Below are 14068 nucleotides of genomic sequence, written 5' to 3'. Positions count from 1 at the left end.
TTTAATTAATCTGAAATGCACAAATTATTTTAAATTCTCATATTTTGGTTTCAAAGTTCCTAAATTTTTTTGCGTCATGTTATGTTTTTGTTTATGAAGTTGAAACTTGAAATGTAATATAAATGCTCTGCTTAAAATGTGCGACTAAGTAGGATAAATTGAACTTTCTGACAAGCCATATGGCGTAGAATGACCAAGTTGTATATATGCTAATATAGGCAATCTATATATTTTTACGTTTGTTAGTTTCGATAAAATGGCAGAGCCCAATGATTCCATCAAATGGATCGTAGTATGCCTATTAATTGGTGTGGCTTTAAGAAGGATGCAGTCATTACATTGATGCAGATCGGAGTTAAGTCGACTGTGTTTTTTCTGCGTCAAGATATTGTTCACGCGACGACCTGTAAGCAAAGGGGCGAGGAGTACCATTAGGTTTATCGTTGTGGCCGAGGAGTTGAAAATGTGATTCCACTGCTACGGTAGCTCTCCCGCTTAATGCACTCAAGGTTTTCATCTTCTAGTACTGCTCTTGAATTATGTTCCCTGCCGCCGACTAGGGATCTTTTAGCACTATAAATATTGCCGGGGTGTTATTCCGTGTTTGTTGCTCCTTTCGAACAAAGAATGGAACTCTTTCTCGAGCGTTAAAAAGAAGTTTTAGGATGAGGAAAAATATCATCTCTTCCAGCTGGGTCGAAAAAGCATCCGGGGAAACGTTTTTATTGCGGGAATTCTTCTTGCCGATCAGTGAACCAGTTGAATGTATGAATTCGCTTCTTTCGAGCGCCCGTAATAGTCTTTTCCTCGTATGCCACCGCTTACACCTTTTACCACCCAGGGCGGGGAAAAATTTATCAAACTTAATCTTAATATCTTCAAACGATGCTTTTTGTACATGGGACCGAGAATCTACAACATGCTCCCGTATTATACTGTAAAGAATAAGATAGGCAGTCAAGTATTCTTGCACCTATCGAAAAATTGGAGAGTGGCTATAGAAAACATTGCTAGTTTTTTTTTTAAATATATCTTGTATTAGTCATATTATTTATTTGGAAATTATTTGTAATATGTTATTCATTCCTATGTCTAATATGTATTATTAGTAGTATATTATTTATTTATTTGGGCATTACCATTACTATATTATTTATTCGTATATCTAGTTTTTATTGTAAGTAGTATGTTGCTTGATTTATTTGGTATCACCTGTACAGTATTATTAATTTGTCTTATTTGTATTATTATTTTCTGTGTTCACAGCGTATTATCACGCAAATTATCATGTACTATACATTAATGTTACCAATGTTTACTTCATATGAAGGCTGTCTCAACTTAGTGTAGCGCCGGTTCGCTGGAGAAGGATATTCAAAATAACGTTCGCTCACTTCGAGGTTCAAACCACAACTCCTTTATTCTCTCTCTTTTACAACGGGCCCCAAAAGCCCTTCTCCCGTCGAGGGCTTCACGCCCCCACCTCCTGGGTTTCCCCCAAGAGTCCATGTCCTGAGTAGCGGACAGCGCTCCGCTACACTGCCCCCTCCTTTCAAAGGCGTCGCGCCCTCGCGACGGTCAGCATAGCTGGAACCTTCGCTGTCCTCGGATCTCGGAAAGTTGGCGCCTTTATCTCCTTACCTCTGAAACGAAAAGAAAAGAGACCACCCCCCCGGAATTACTCCTTCCTCAGAGCCCGGCTTGAAACCTTTCTGGCTCCCTTGTCACCCGTCTGGGATATCGCATGGTCGGCTCAATAACCGCTTCAGCTGGTGGCTCCTCTCTCGCTGCCGGAGTCGCTTGGCCCTCCTGTGTTGGTGGAATGGAGAAAAACTTCCATCCACCCCCTCCGCGGACGACCGGTTTTTCCCTCGCTGTCTCGGCCTCTCTTGGCCCATCTTTTGTCTCTTCAACTCCGTCCGTATTCTCACATTCCTTTTCCGTGTCTCCTCCCGGTCTTTCCTCCCACCTTTTGAGTCGGTTGAAGTGTACCACTAGGCGGCGGCGAGGATTATCCACCTTCTTCACTCGGTACGTGACCTCGGACAATTTCCGTATGATTTGGAAAGGACCCGTCCAGGGGCGATGGAATTTGCGACACTTCCCTCTTGCCGTAGCGGGATCGTGGAGCCATACCCTTTCCCCTTCCTCAAAGGGTGCACCGTGACAACGGCGGTCGTATTGTTCTTTTTGCCGGAGGTGGGCCGACCCAAGCCTCTGCCGTGCGAGATCATGGGCTTTCTCGAGGCTCTCTCGCAAGCGTCTCACAAAGTCGCCTTCTTTCGCCACCCCCCTCTGCACGTCAGGGATCCCCCACTCTAACTCAATGGGAAGGCGCACTTCTCTGCCAAACATAAGAAAATAAGGTGTAAATCCTGTGCTGCTGTGTTTGGCCGACCGATAGGCTAGCATGACGGAATCCAAATGCTCATCCCATTCGGATTCCATATCCGTCCACTGGCTCAACATAGCTAATAATGTTCTATTGAACCGCTCGACTTGGCCGTCCGACTGTGGGTGGTAGGGTGATGTTCTTGTTTTTACCGCCCCAATCACTTTACACATCTCTTGGAAGAGGCGGGATTCGAATTGGCGTCCTTGATCAGTATGGATTTCCCGTGGCACTCCCCACCTGCACACGAAGCCCTTAACATGATGCGCCACTGTTTCCGCCTCTTGGTTATGCATGGCATACGCTTCGGTCCACTTGGTGAACTCATCAGCGACCACCAATATATATTTATTTCCCAACTTTGTTTGAGGAAGTGGTCCTAAAATGTCCATGGAAATCCTTTCCATCGGTCCTCCCGTCGGGCAATGACCCAGTGGTGCTCGTTGCTGGTGAGGCGGGGATTTCCGACGCGAACAATCTTCACACGTGCGGCACCAAATTTCCACGTCTTTTGTGTATCCGGGCCAATAGTAGCGCTCTCTCACTTTACCTAGAGTTTTCTCATACCCTAAATGGCCTCCGACGGGCGAATCGTGCAAAGCCCGAAGAATTTCGTCCCTAGCCTCAGCAGGCACAATTATCTGGAGACGGAAGGCGTCCCTTCCTTCTTCTTCCCACCTTCGAAAGAGAGCCCCATCCTTAAACACTAGTCTATCCCATTGTGTCCACAAAGCCTTCGCCCTCGGGCAGTCACCCCTCCTCTCTCCCTCGGACGGCCGAATTCCTGCTTCGAGTGCTTCCATTACCCTTCTCAGCACGGGGTCTTTGCTTTGTCTGTCTCTCACGCCTTCACTGGGGGCCTCTAAGACGGCGTCGATTTCCGCTGAAATCAGCTCCCCCTCTCCCCGAGCGCACTGTTTACAAACAGACCGGGATAAACCGTCGGCATTTCCATGTTTGTTTCCCGGCCGATGCACCACTAAAAAGTCATACTCCGACAATTGCTCAAGCCAGCGAGCAACTTGTCCTTCCGGTTCTCGAAACGATCTCAACCACTGTAGGGAATTATGATCGGTGCGCACCACAAACCGTTTGCCTAATAAATATTGGCGAAAATGGCGGGTAGAATTTACTACCGCCAAAAGTTCACGCCTCGTCACACAATATTGTTTTTCGGCACGTGAGAGCGTCCGACTGTAATAGGCCACAACCCTTTCCTCGCCTTCCTGTCTCTGGCTGAGTACGGCCCCGATACCCATCCCGCTAGCGTCACAGTCGAGCGTAAATTCGCAGTCCAACCGCGGGAAGGCCAAAATCGGTGAACACGTTAGCTTTCGCTTAAGAGTCTGAAAGGCGTCTTCACATTCTGCACTCCATTTAAATAAGGCATGCTTCTCGGTCAACCTGTGTAGGGGGCTGGCTATCTGTGAAAAGTCTCTAATAAACCGCCTGTAGTAAGATACAGTTCCTAGGAACGCCCTAAGCTCCTCAAGGGATGCTGGAGATCGCCATTCTGTGATCGCGGCAATTTTATTAGGATCCGTCGCGACACCATTTTTGGAGACTATATGGCCTAAAAATTTCACAGATGGTTTCATGATTTGGCACTTCTCAGGCTTAATTTTCAGTCCCGCCTTCCTTAGGCGTATCAACACATCTGTTAGCCTTTCTACGTGCTCCCTAAAATCCCTTCCAAAAATTATGACGTCATCCAAGTACACCAAACAAGACCTCCACTGTGCACCCGCGAGCACTAGGTCCATTAGTCTTTGGAATGTACTGGGTCCGTTGCACAATCCGAAAGGCAGCACTTTAAACTGATATAGACCGTCACCAGTGGTAAAGGCTGTCTTTTCTCGATCAGCTTCCGCGACCTCGCACTGCCAGTATCCTGACGCCATATCTATTGTGGAGAAAGCTGTTGCGCCGGCGAGCGAATCGAGAATGTCGTCCATGCGGGGGAGGGGATAAGCATCTTTGTGAGTCACGGAATTCAGACGCCTATAATCAACACAAAATCGCGTCGATCCGTCTTTCTTTGTCACAAGAACGATCGGTGAACTCCAAGGAGATGATGATTCTTCGATTATATCGTCCCTCATCATTTCCTCTACGATTCGTCGCACTTCTCCGCGTCTGTGGATTGGCGATCTCCTGGGAGGTTGCCGAATCGGGGACACATCCCTAGTCTCTATTGTGTGCTTAAGAATGTTTGTACGCCCTAAGTCGTAGGGTCCTCGAGAGCACACATCTGAAAACTCATTCAACACTGTTTTGAGTTCCTCTATTTCCGCTTCACTAATATCGGCACAGTTTAAGTCAAAGAGGGAAGATGCTGGGGGGAGATGCGCGTTCTCCAGACTAAAAACGGGCTTTTGACATGTTTCCACTTGTTCTCCACAACACTCGTGCAATACGCCCACTTTCGTGTCTTTGTATAGAGTCACTGTCTCTCCCAAGGGATTCAGGAAAAGCATATTCACCGTATCCTTCACGTTATGCAAAATCCGCGCACCGAAAACGCCATAACGCTCTAAAAGTTTTGGGTTTGGCTCGATTATCCCCACTTTTTCTTTGAACCCCGGGTCCGAGCTCACCAAACACTCCACTACCACTTCGTGGTGAGGAGGAAGAACAACGTTCTCCTTCAACGTCACTGCGCAGCCCCACTCGCACTTTCCCTCACTTGAGAGAAAAGGCACCGCTTTTCCGCGGAGAAGAATGCAATTCCGGGAAAAAGCCACGTCACACTGATGTGCTCGCAGAAAATCGGCACCCAGGAGGCATCCCTTCGATAGGCGCGGGGCGATGAGCACATCATGAGAGAACTCTTCCCCTCCGATCTGAAGTATCACTTCACCCTTCCCAAGCACCCGTAATGGCTCCCCATTCGCCGTTATTAGTGTCACATTGTCTGTTATGATTTTCCCCGAATTTTCGGTGCGGCTCCATATTTCTTCCGATATCAGTGACACTGCCGCTCCCGTGTCTATTAGTATCTCGACGGGGATCCCCGAAACGGATCCGCGCACCAGGGGCACTGACTCGGACAAAATTGTCCAAATTTCCTTTACTCCGCGTCCTCCGACGCCCTCGAGCGGTGAAGTAGTGTCTCGGTTTCCTTTTCCGTCTGCGGCCGAGAAGGTTACCGTCTCCTCGGCCTCCCATCGTTTCCCGAGAAGGAAAGCCGTGGGCATTCGGCCCTCAGATGGCCCTCCTCGCCGCACATCCAACAGCGCGGCCGATCTCTGCGCCTCACACTGGAATTAGGGCGCCGCCTCTCCGGAGCGGGAGCGGGGTCGTGGTCCTCACCACTCGACATAACCATCCCTCGTAGAAATTGCAACACCTCTCTCATTGTCTCTGAGTTCTGTGTCAACGCGGCCTCCACTCTGTCCTCGCGACCACACCCTCGACTCCCCACACCGATATCCTGTGACCTGACGAGCGTCGCCGGCGCCAACGCATTCACTCCCCTGGTGGATGACTCGGCGAAATGGATTGCCTCCATCTCGATTGCAACGCCGATTGCTTCCTCGAGGCTAGCAGGTCTCGCCTGCTTCACCCACACCCGAATTTTCCCGTCGAGCCCATCGAGGAAGCGGTCGCGCACTACGGCCTTTCTCGCATCCTCGGGCCAGGAAGGGTATGCGCGCCGAGCAAGGCGCCCGAGGTCCGTGGCAAAGGCGGCGATGTCTTCTCCGGGGTTGCGCGCCCTTTGGACGAATCGCGCCTTCTCCTTCTCGCTCGCTTCCCTTGGGTTGAAGCGCCGCCCCAACGCCTCCCGCGCCTTTTCATAGCTCCCTCTGTTTTCCTCCGGCAGATCACGAAACGCCGAGAGAGCGTTTCCTGTGAGGCAGAGTCTCAGGTAGAGCGTCTTCTGCTCCTCAGGCCATTTATTTATTTCCGCCACTGTCTCAAATTGGAAGACCCAGTCTTCCCACTCCTCCGCACCACTAAACTTCTCCGGCATCACCATACCCGCCATGGCTGCCGCCGCCGAACCGCACGCAAAATCTCAGGATCGAGAACACAATCCTACCGACTGCGCCAATGTAGCGCCGGTTCGCTGGAGAAGGATATTCAAAATAACGTTCGCTCACTTCGAGGTTCAAACCACAACTCCTTTATTCTCTCTCTTTTACAACGGGCCCCAAAAGCCCTTCTCCCGTCGAGGGCTTCACGCCCCCACCTCCTGGGTTTCCCCCAAGAGTCCATGTCCTGAGTAGCGGACAGCGCTCCGCTACATTAGGTACTCTTTGAGGAAACCTAGCTTGCAATCATGACATAGATATCTTGTTTGAATTCGTAATAGTTGTGAGCTATAAATCTATCTATCTACGCATCTTATTCGAAGCCGTTCGCTACGCCTTTTTCCCCCATGCCTTTACGACTGCACAATTTTTTTCAAAGGCGTCAGTAGCGTAATAACCAGTGTCAAGCAAGGGCTTTTGAGGGGTGGCTTTTATTCTAGGAATATTTGCGGGAAACTTTCCACCCCAGTTCCCATTGTGAGCGAACGGTTTCATGGGAATAGAGAGTTCGGATTGTGTCACCCTAGGCGTTGGGGAGTTGGATGCATGCTGAACCGACGTGGTATTGCAGTTAAGCGGATTATCGAGATGATTAAATGTCTAATTTGTGCAATTATTTACGCCAAAGGATGCGTCTCCGGTAATGTCATGTCGCAAATGAGTAGTTTACTGTAATTGCGTTTCACTACGTATAACAACGATGCAACTTTGGTTGTTACCATCAGTTTCAAAGCTCGGAATGTGCTACCAGTTTTCTCATGGAGAGAATGCTCCGACTGGGTTAAGCTAAAAACGTGCAGCACCTTAAAAAAAACTTTGGTAAAAGGAGCTGTGGTAAGCATAGAGGTTTGCTTCCCGAAAGCTTTCTTTCACATGTAAAATTCGAAGTTTCAAGCGTGATGAAGTGGAATTTTTTCATGTTGAAATAAATACTTCCATTTTTCCAATTTTAATTGAACTTTCCCGTATGGCAACATAAATAGTGGGACTACTGAATCTCAACCTATGCTGGGACATTGTAAAAATTTTAATTTACTCTGCAGATAGGTTTTTTGCTTCATTTTGCGCACCCATTTCCCTTGCCGGGGTACTGCTTCGTTGCTGGGAAAACATCCTTGCTATTTCTAAGATGAAAATCTCTGTGTGCGCTTTTTACGATGACTCTCTTCCGATTTGGCTCTCTAGGGGGGGCGACGGCCTTACGTTTTCGCCAGGTACTCTCGACTGATATCGAGGTAGTATCCGCTAAGGGCGAACGTTGCCTGGATCGAGACGCGAACAAAAAAGAACACAAACAAGTCCCCGCCGTCATACACGGATGCGTGCCTCTCCTGTGGGAGAGACCAGAATGGAGGAGACTTGACGTCGAATTCGGGATAGAGAGATTTGAAGGAAAGGAGTGCTCCACGCGCGACTTTGTGGACCACAAAAACCCCATAAAGACCGTCACATATTAAAAAAAAATAAATGCCCTCCTCTCTCACTACGGAATGTGGTTTTTGGCCAAGGCTTCCAGAGGCTGGCGCTAATGGCCGGGTTGGATTGTGGAATGAAAGCGCTCAGAGCTAACAGAAACGAGGAGGATGATGAAAGCCTGGCTGAATGGGATGGCTGAGTGGATATATGTGCATAATTCCTCTTTCCATTTGCCCAGCCTTCTTTCCGCTTGTTCCTCTCGGTGCCTTATCGTATATTTTCGGTCAGTTACCTCAACCCAGAGTACATGAGTTAAAGCAGCTCCTGAGGTTTAAAGGAATAATTCTCGGGTTGCCCACCGGGTGTGGTTTTGGCTGATTTGTCCCAATGTTTCGGATGCTGAGCCTGCCATCGTCTTCAGGGGTAGAACGTGGAGCCAATTGTTGTGAAATGCGAAAACAACAACCGAGAGAGAACCAATCAGGGCACTTAAGGATATCTATTTACCTATACATATAAAATAGGATGCATGTTTGTCTGTCCGCTATGCGTTTCATTTCGGCTGCACGGATCGCAACAAAAGTTAGTGTGTAGGTGCATCTCATGCTCCCGAGCATGAGATGCGTTTCAATCGTGATAAAGTGGCATTTTTCCATGTTGAAATAAATACTTCCATTTTTCCAATTTTATTTGAAAATGATGTAATAGCATTGAGACCTAGGCCGTCATAAATTTTATAATCGTGCAAAATTTCAAGTATTTATTTCACGCGCTTGACTGGAACTGCTAGTCGCATAGTATGCTCGGCAGTCCAGACCATCTTGTCCGTTATAATCAACAAATTTCCACTCCAGACGCCTCGGTAGTTTAACTGGCTAATGCATTCGGCCGGAAATCGGGAGATCCGGGTTCGAATTCCGGTCAAAACGAATGATTTTTTCCTCTGTGGATTTTGGCACATTTTGTGCCTTACGGGTGATCCCGTATAGTTTTTACCCAGGCTAATCTCAGAATACTTAATTTATTTATTTCTATGTGCTTTCCTCACAGATGGCGTCACATAAAACCTTAACCGTCTCGCATGCTCAATCGGATGGCCTTTAAGCACGGCAAGGGATGAACAAAATCTTAGTGGATCCGAATTTCTCCTTTTTAGTCCTTTTATTTTGCGACTGAATTATTTTAAATTGAGTCCTCGGAAATTAAATTATTTTATGTATGAGGAGGAAGAATAAATGAGTGTGATTTTGATTCCAAAAATGATGTTGCCTTCCCGATTCTAACCATCATCGAGTATATTTTTAACTCTATTACTGAGTCGGCTGTGCATGTAATACTGACCCAATTACTAGTAGCAAGTGCTGGCGATGGAATTAACGTTAATATCTTCTATGAAAATTAAAATAAGTAATTGAAGCGAATCGTATAGTCCCAGGATTTTGCGTTCCCGGTTGCTCGTTATCTCCAGAGCTAATGAAGTCCCTCAACCATATTCCACAGTTTCTTCTCTTTTTGTAGGAGGAAGTCAGAGGAAATAGGTAGAGAATGGATCTCGCGTTTTGTAGTACGCATGGCAGTAATTGTCTCCTTTTCTGTTCTTCAATTCTGTAAAGTCTGCTACCCTTCGCGTGCTTCTGGACTGGTTGTAGTCTCTTTGCAGTCGCCACAAGCTGCAAGTGCATTTGCAGCTTTTGTGCCTCTGTCATTGTTTATTTTTAGACAGGATTCATTTTATTCCCTGGCGGTGTTTCATGCGTTCAGCTTTGTCGCATTTATGGAGAGGCGTAATTCGCTCAGATTTGCATTTCTCCATGGATTGTCTGGTCCTTCACTTCGTTAGGCTGCGTTCACCACCAATGCACTCAACTCCGGAGCGAATATATTTGTCTGGAGTGACTTAATTCGTTAATCTTCTACCGAAATTCCGGAGAGAGTTGCATTTCGTCATTTGGGATTGTTTGCGAATGTTACATATGGAATTACAATTGTGAATGGGACGTATGTTTGTATTCTATCGTTTCTTTTCAATAAATATCAGTTTTGAAGTCTTGGATAAATTAATAATATATAATTGTTTATTTATTTCTCGATTAAATTGTGTTAAAAATTTTCGTTAATATATACTTCGTCATTTCATGGAAAAAATTTGTTTACTTTAAAAATTGCTGCAATTTGTTTTCAGTACTAATTTGCGCATTTTTAGTAGCTAAAGCGAAGAGAATATTATTTAATGATTTGTATAGGCAGTTGGGAAAAGTGGGGCTGTTATAATCTACTTTTTTATTTAATGGTCAATGCATTTATCTGTTGCATGTGTTTTCACCGATTTGACATATGTTTGAGATGATAATGTTGTGAGTGTAGCATCTACGTACAAAAACAGCATTAATTATTGCCCAGTCAATATTGTGGTTTAGTCGAGAGGATTAATAAATGTACCTATTTAGCAAAAATTGCAGACGTTATGTATGTCTTGGAATCGGCTAGCAATTTTATTTCCGTATTTACCTCATGTGTTGTTCTCGTTATAATTACCTATATGGAATGGAATTTAGAGTGCATAATGCCAGACATCTATTCGTTTTTGTGGATTGTGAATGGAGCTTCTGCCTCTATTCTAAAGATGTTGTTCTGCAGCATAACTTGCGAAGTAGAGTAGTACTGCATAGATTATGCAACCGGAGATAATCGACTTCGCATGACCTTGAACTTGGGCTTTTCGTTCACAGAAAAACTTTTGTCTTGCACCCCGAGTTCACTAGGTCATAGGCTCATTCGTCTACTCTAGTATTGGAAGCTTAGTTGGAAGCCAGGTCATTAAGCCTTGTGCTCATCATCTTAGAGTGAGATTAATCGTTAAAATCTGTCGTTGTGATGAGATCACGTCTTTTCTATTAAATTAATTATTTTTAATATTAATATCTTGATTTAAAAATCATTAAAATTGAAATTTCGTGTTTTTTGGGTCGTTATTTACAAATAAAGTAGTTTGTGTAGCATATCCATGCTCTTAGTTGTGCTAGTGGAAAATATGTTTGCATTTAGTAAAGTGTTCATATCTTATTGGCGAGTAGAATTGTATTATTTTTGAAATGTTGATAGCGATTCTCATTACCACGCACTGAAATTTGCAAATCATGTTGTGGATACAATTATGGTTTTCTTAAAGGCTACTGCCAACAAGCACCTGCGGCTCGGGGAGGTTGTTTTCATCCTGGCCTGTACAGATTGCCTGTGCCCTAAAATTCTTCTAGTTTTCGCCGTGTAAACTCGCTGAACTATCGCTCATCCGGGGGTGTTCAAAAGTACCATTCCACACGAAAGTGTCGATACTTACCGCAGGAGAAGAAAGAAACGTCTCGCAGCGCAGCAATACTACTTACCTTCGTAATCCTTTGTTTGGAGCTGCGGAGAGAGATGATCATTGACTGGTGAAGGCGGGTTGGTTTTCGTTGGGCAGAGGGGTGGCTGAGTCGTGACTGTAGATGAAGGGGAGGCTGTAGAAGGAGGGGTATTGGCAGGACCTTGGGAGGAAGGCCCCTCATTCCCTACATTCCCTTCGTTCTCAGGAGAGGGAGAGAGAGAGAGAGGGGGTAAGAGTGGCAAGGGTTTGGGGGAGGCACCGACCGACGGTAGACCAGACCCTTGCAGAAAGGGAGTTGTGAAGGAAATCCATGTTTGCTCTTTGCTCATGTGCTAGTGCTGCGCGAATGAGGGTGGAGAGAAAAGTATAAAAGGGAGAGAGGTAAAAAGAGTTACGGGGTAAAGGAAACAAAGATTAAGGAGACCGGAGAAAAATTATGTGATTATTTCTATGCTGAAGATTTCATTTTGTTGATATTCTGTTACGATTTTTTGTTGGTTTTAGTAAGAAAAGTTGGACAATCGAATAAAAAAAGTTACATTTTATTAAATTTAAAGATTGAGGAGAACGAAGAAAAATATTATTACCCTGGTGCAATTTTAGTTGCGTGTTGTTGACTTCCTGTTACGGTGATGATGTTGATTGTAGTGGGACACGTTGGTCAATCGATTGAATAAAGTAAATTAGAGTAAATTTATTGCTTTCGACAAAACAATCTAAAATTTTGAATTTATTACTATAAGTTAATAAGAAAGCTGGGATGCCTAAAAGGAAAATCAGTGCTGAAGTAACATTCATTATTGTATATTAATCGCTAACGTTTCTATTTTGTCGAACAAAAGTAATATTTGAAGGTTAAGTTTCCGAACAGAATAACAAGGAATACCTTTTAAACATTAGTCATTACTGATATGAGTATAATTACGAAACAACTAGTAACTTTGTTTGCAAGGGGAAAAGACAGTCAGGAAACAAAGGTAACTGAAAGCAGTTTTTTTCTACGCAGAAAGACTCACGAATGTGTTCTATGTGCGCAAGTTTTAACTTTGACGAACTTCATGTTCGTGGAAACTGTATACTAGTAGTGTTGGAAGAACTTGAAAGTTTAAATCAGCTGAATTGAGGATAAATGGTATAAATATTTTTGGTTGCGCTATTTAAGAATATCTGTTAAGGGTTACTGGATTTACTGATTTAGTAGCGTCGCAGTCCCAGGAAAGTCAAATACAATATTTTCTTATTTCTTTTACAAATTCTAAATAGTAAAAAATAAACTTTAATGAATAGCAAATCATTATTAAAGGGAAAATACCGTGTTTGTCAAAATATCACGGAAGACAATACTCCAATATTATTAAAAACTTCTTCACCGCTACCGCTTCACAGCTCTCATAATTGAAAATTACTCGGCGTTCCATTTGTAACCCTGTTTTACCCGTACCCTTCTTCGCATACCCAACAGACCTCATTTAATCACAGTTAGTAGTATTTCAGGAATAGCGGACGAGGTAGATCGTATGCATGGTGACGATTTAACATAACTATAACGATCCGCCAACAAGTACAATGAAATGAAACTCTCCACAGCAGAAGATTTTTTCCTCACTGAATTTCCATACCTTACTGATAAAACGGAGGGAAAAATCATTTTGTGCACTTAGGGAATATTTTTCAGAACTAAGAATAGAAAATTAAAACGGAAAATATAGATTGTTACTTAGGAAACTGTTAGGGTGAGAGAAAGTGGTAGAGAGATAGAAATAGAGATATTACTAGATCCTGTCAAGCGTAAGAAACAATTGCAATATGAGCCCACAATTATTGGTCCTTCAAACTCCGTTTGATGTTTACCGTTGCCAATATGACATCTCAAAACAGTCGCATATTCTAATTAGACCAATGACGCAGAATGGTAAAGTTAATATACTTATTGAAAATAGAAAACAATGGATCAAAATATATACGACTAGTAAGTACAATTCAGCGCTATCAGTATCAAGTTTACATAAGAAAGAGAGCATTTGATTCTTTGCACCGAGGCTATCTTCCTAAAGATAGATCTTACAAGCTAGCGGGAATAAAATATTCTAAAAAGTAATAAGTCTAATATTCCTTGCGATGCGGGAAAAGGATATAGATAGGTTGCATATCACACTTCGGTTGAGAAGAACACAAACTTGTTTTGGGAACAATAAACGTATCAATCTCCTGGACCTGATCCACCATCCAAATTACGAATGCAGAGTTTTCAAAAAATCCGCATTAATCGTCTCCTTTCAGACACCAGATATGACGCGGCAAACACGAGTGAAATCGAAATGAAAGCATTTTTTGGAGAGAGGAAGAACGCAGCACTTTCAACAATGACTGCAGACTTGCAAAAAAAGAAAAGAACAAGAGGAGAAGTAATATCACTGAAAGTAACTCTTGGGTATTTCATTAACAACCATGAACGATCAAGTTCCGTGAAATCGTTCCGGTGGGAGCCGTTGCAGAAGCCCGTCTGCCTCACTCGTTCGTTCCTCTTGCCTCCTCCGTACTTCACATAAATCAATGATGCAGACCCATTCTCATCCCCCTCCCAAAGTCTCGGCGGTCCTCCCAAAAACCCCCACCAACCCATCTAAAACGCCAGCCGTTTCTTGCATTTTGGACGGGCGCACTAATTTCGTTACCGGAAATTTTACCTAATCCTAATTCCCTAATGACTAAAAAAAACAACATTTTCGTAATGCTTCAAAATCCTAATGTATTAATTTTTAATAAATTAAAAGAGTGTGTCTGTTTGTTTGTCTGCTATGCCTGTCCATGCAGCTGCACAGATTGCGACTAATGGTGGTACATTGGTGTACCTCATGCTCC

At 44.3% G+C, this 14068-nt stretch overlaps 1 protein-coding gene across 2 annotated transcripts in view; it reads left to right on the top strand.

Moving 5' to 3' along the window:
- Positions 1-14068, top strand: part of LOC124162464 (electron transfer flavoprotein-ubiquinone oxidoreductase, mitochondrial) — a 192165-nt gene that overhangs the window by 144230 nt on the left and 33867 nt on the right. The gene's annotated exons all lie outside the window — the stretch shown is intronic.

The sequence above is a fragment of the Ischnura elegans genome, chromosome 7 (genome assembly GCF_921293095.1).
Source record: "Ischnura elegans chromosome 7, ioIscEleg1.1, whole genome shotgun sequence".
Lineage (NCBI taxonomy): Eukaryota > Metazoa > Arthropoda > Insecta > Odonata > Coenagrionidae > Ischnura > Ischnura elegans.
Note: the sequence above shows the minus strand (reverse complement) of the source record. Positions and strands in the feature narration are given on the sequence as shown.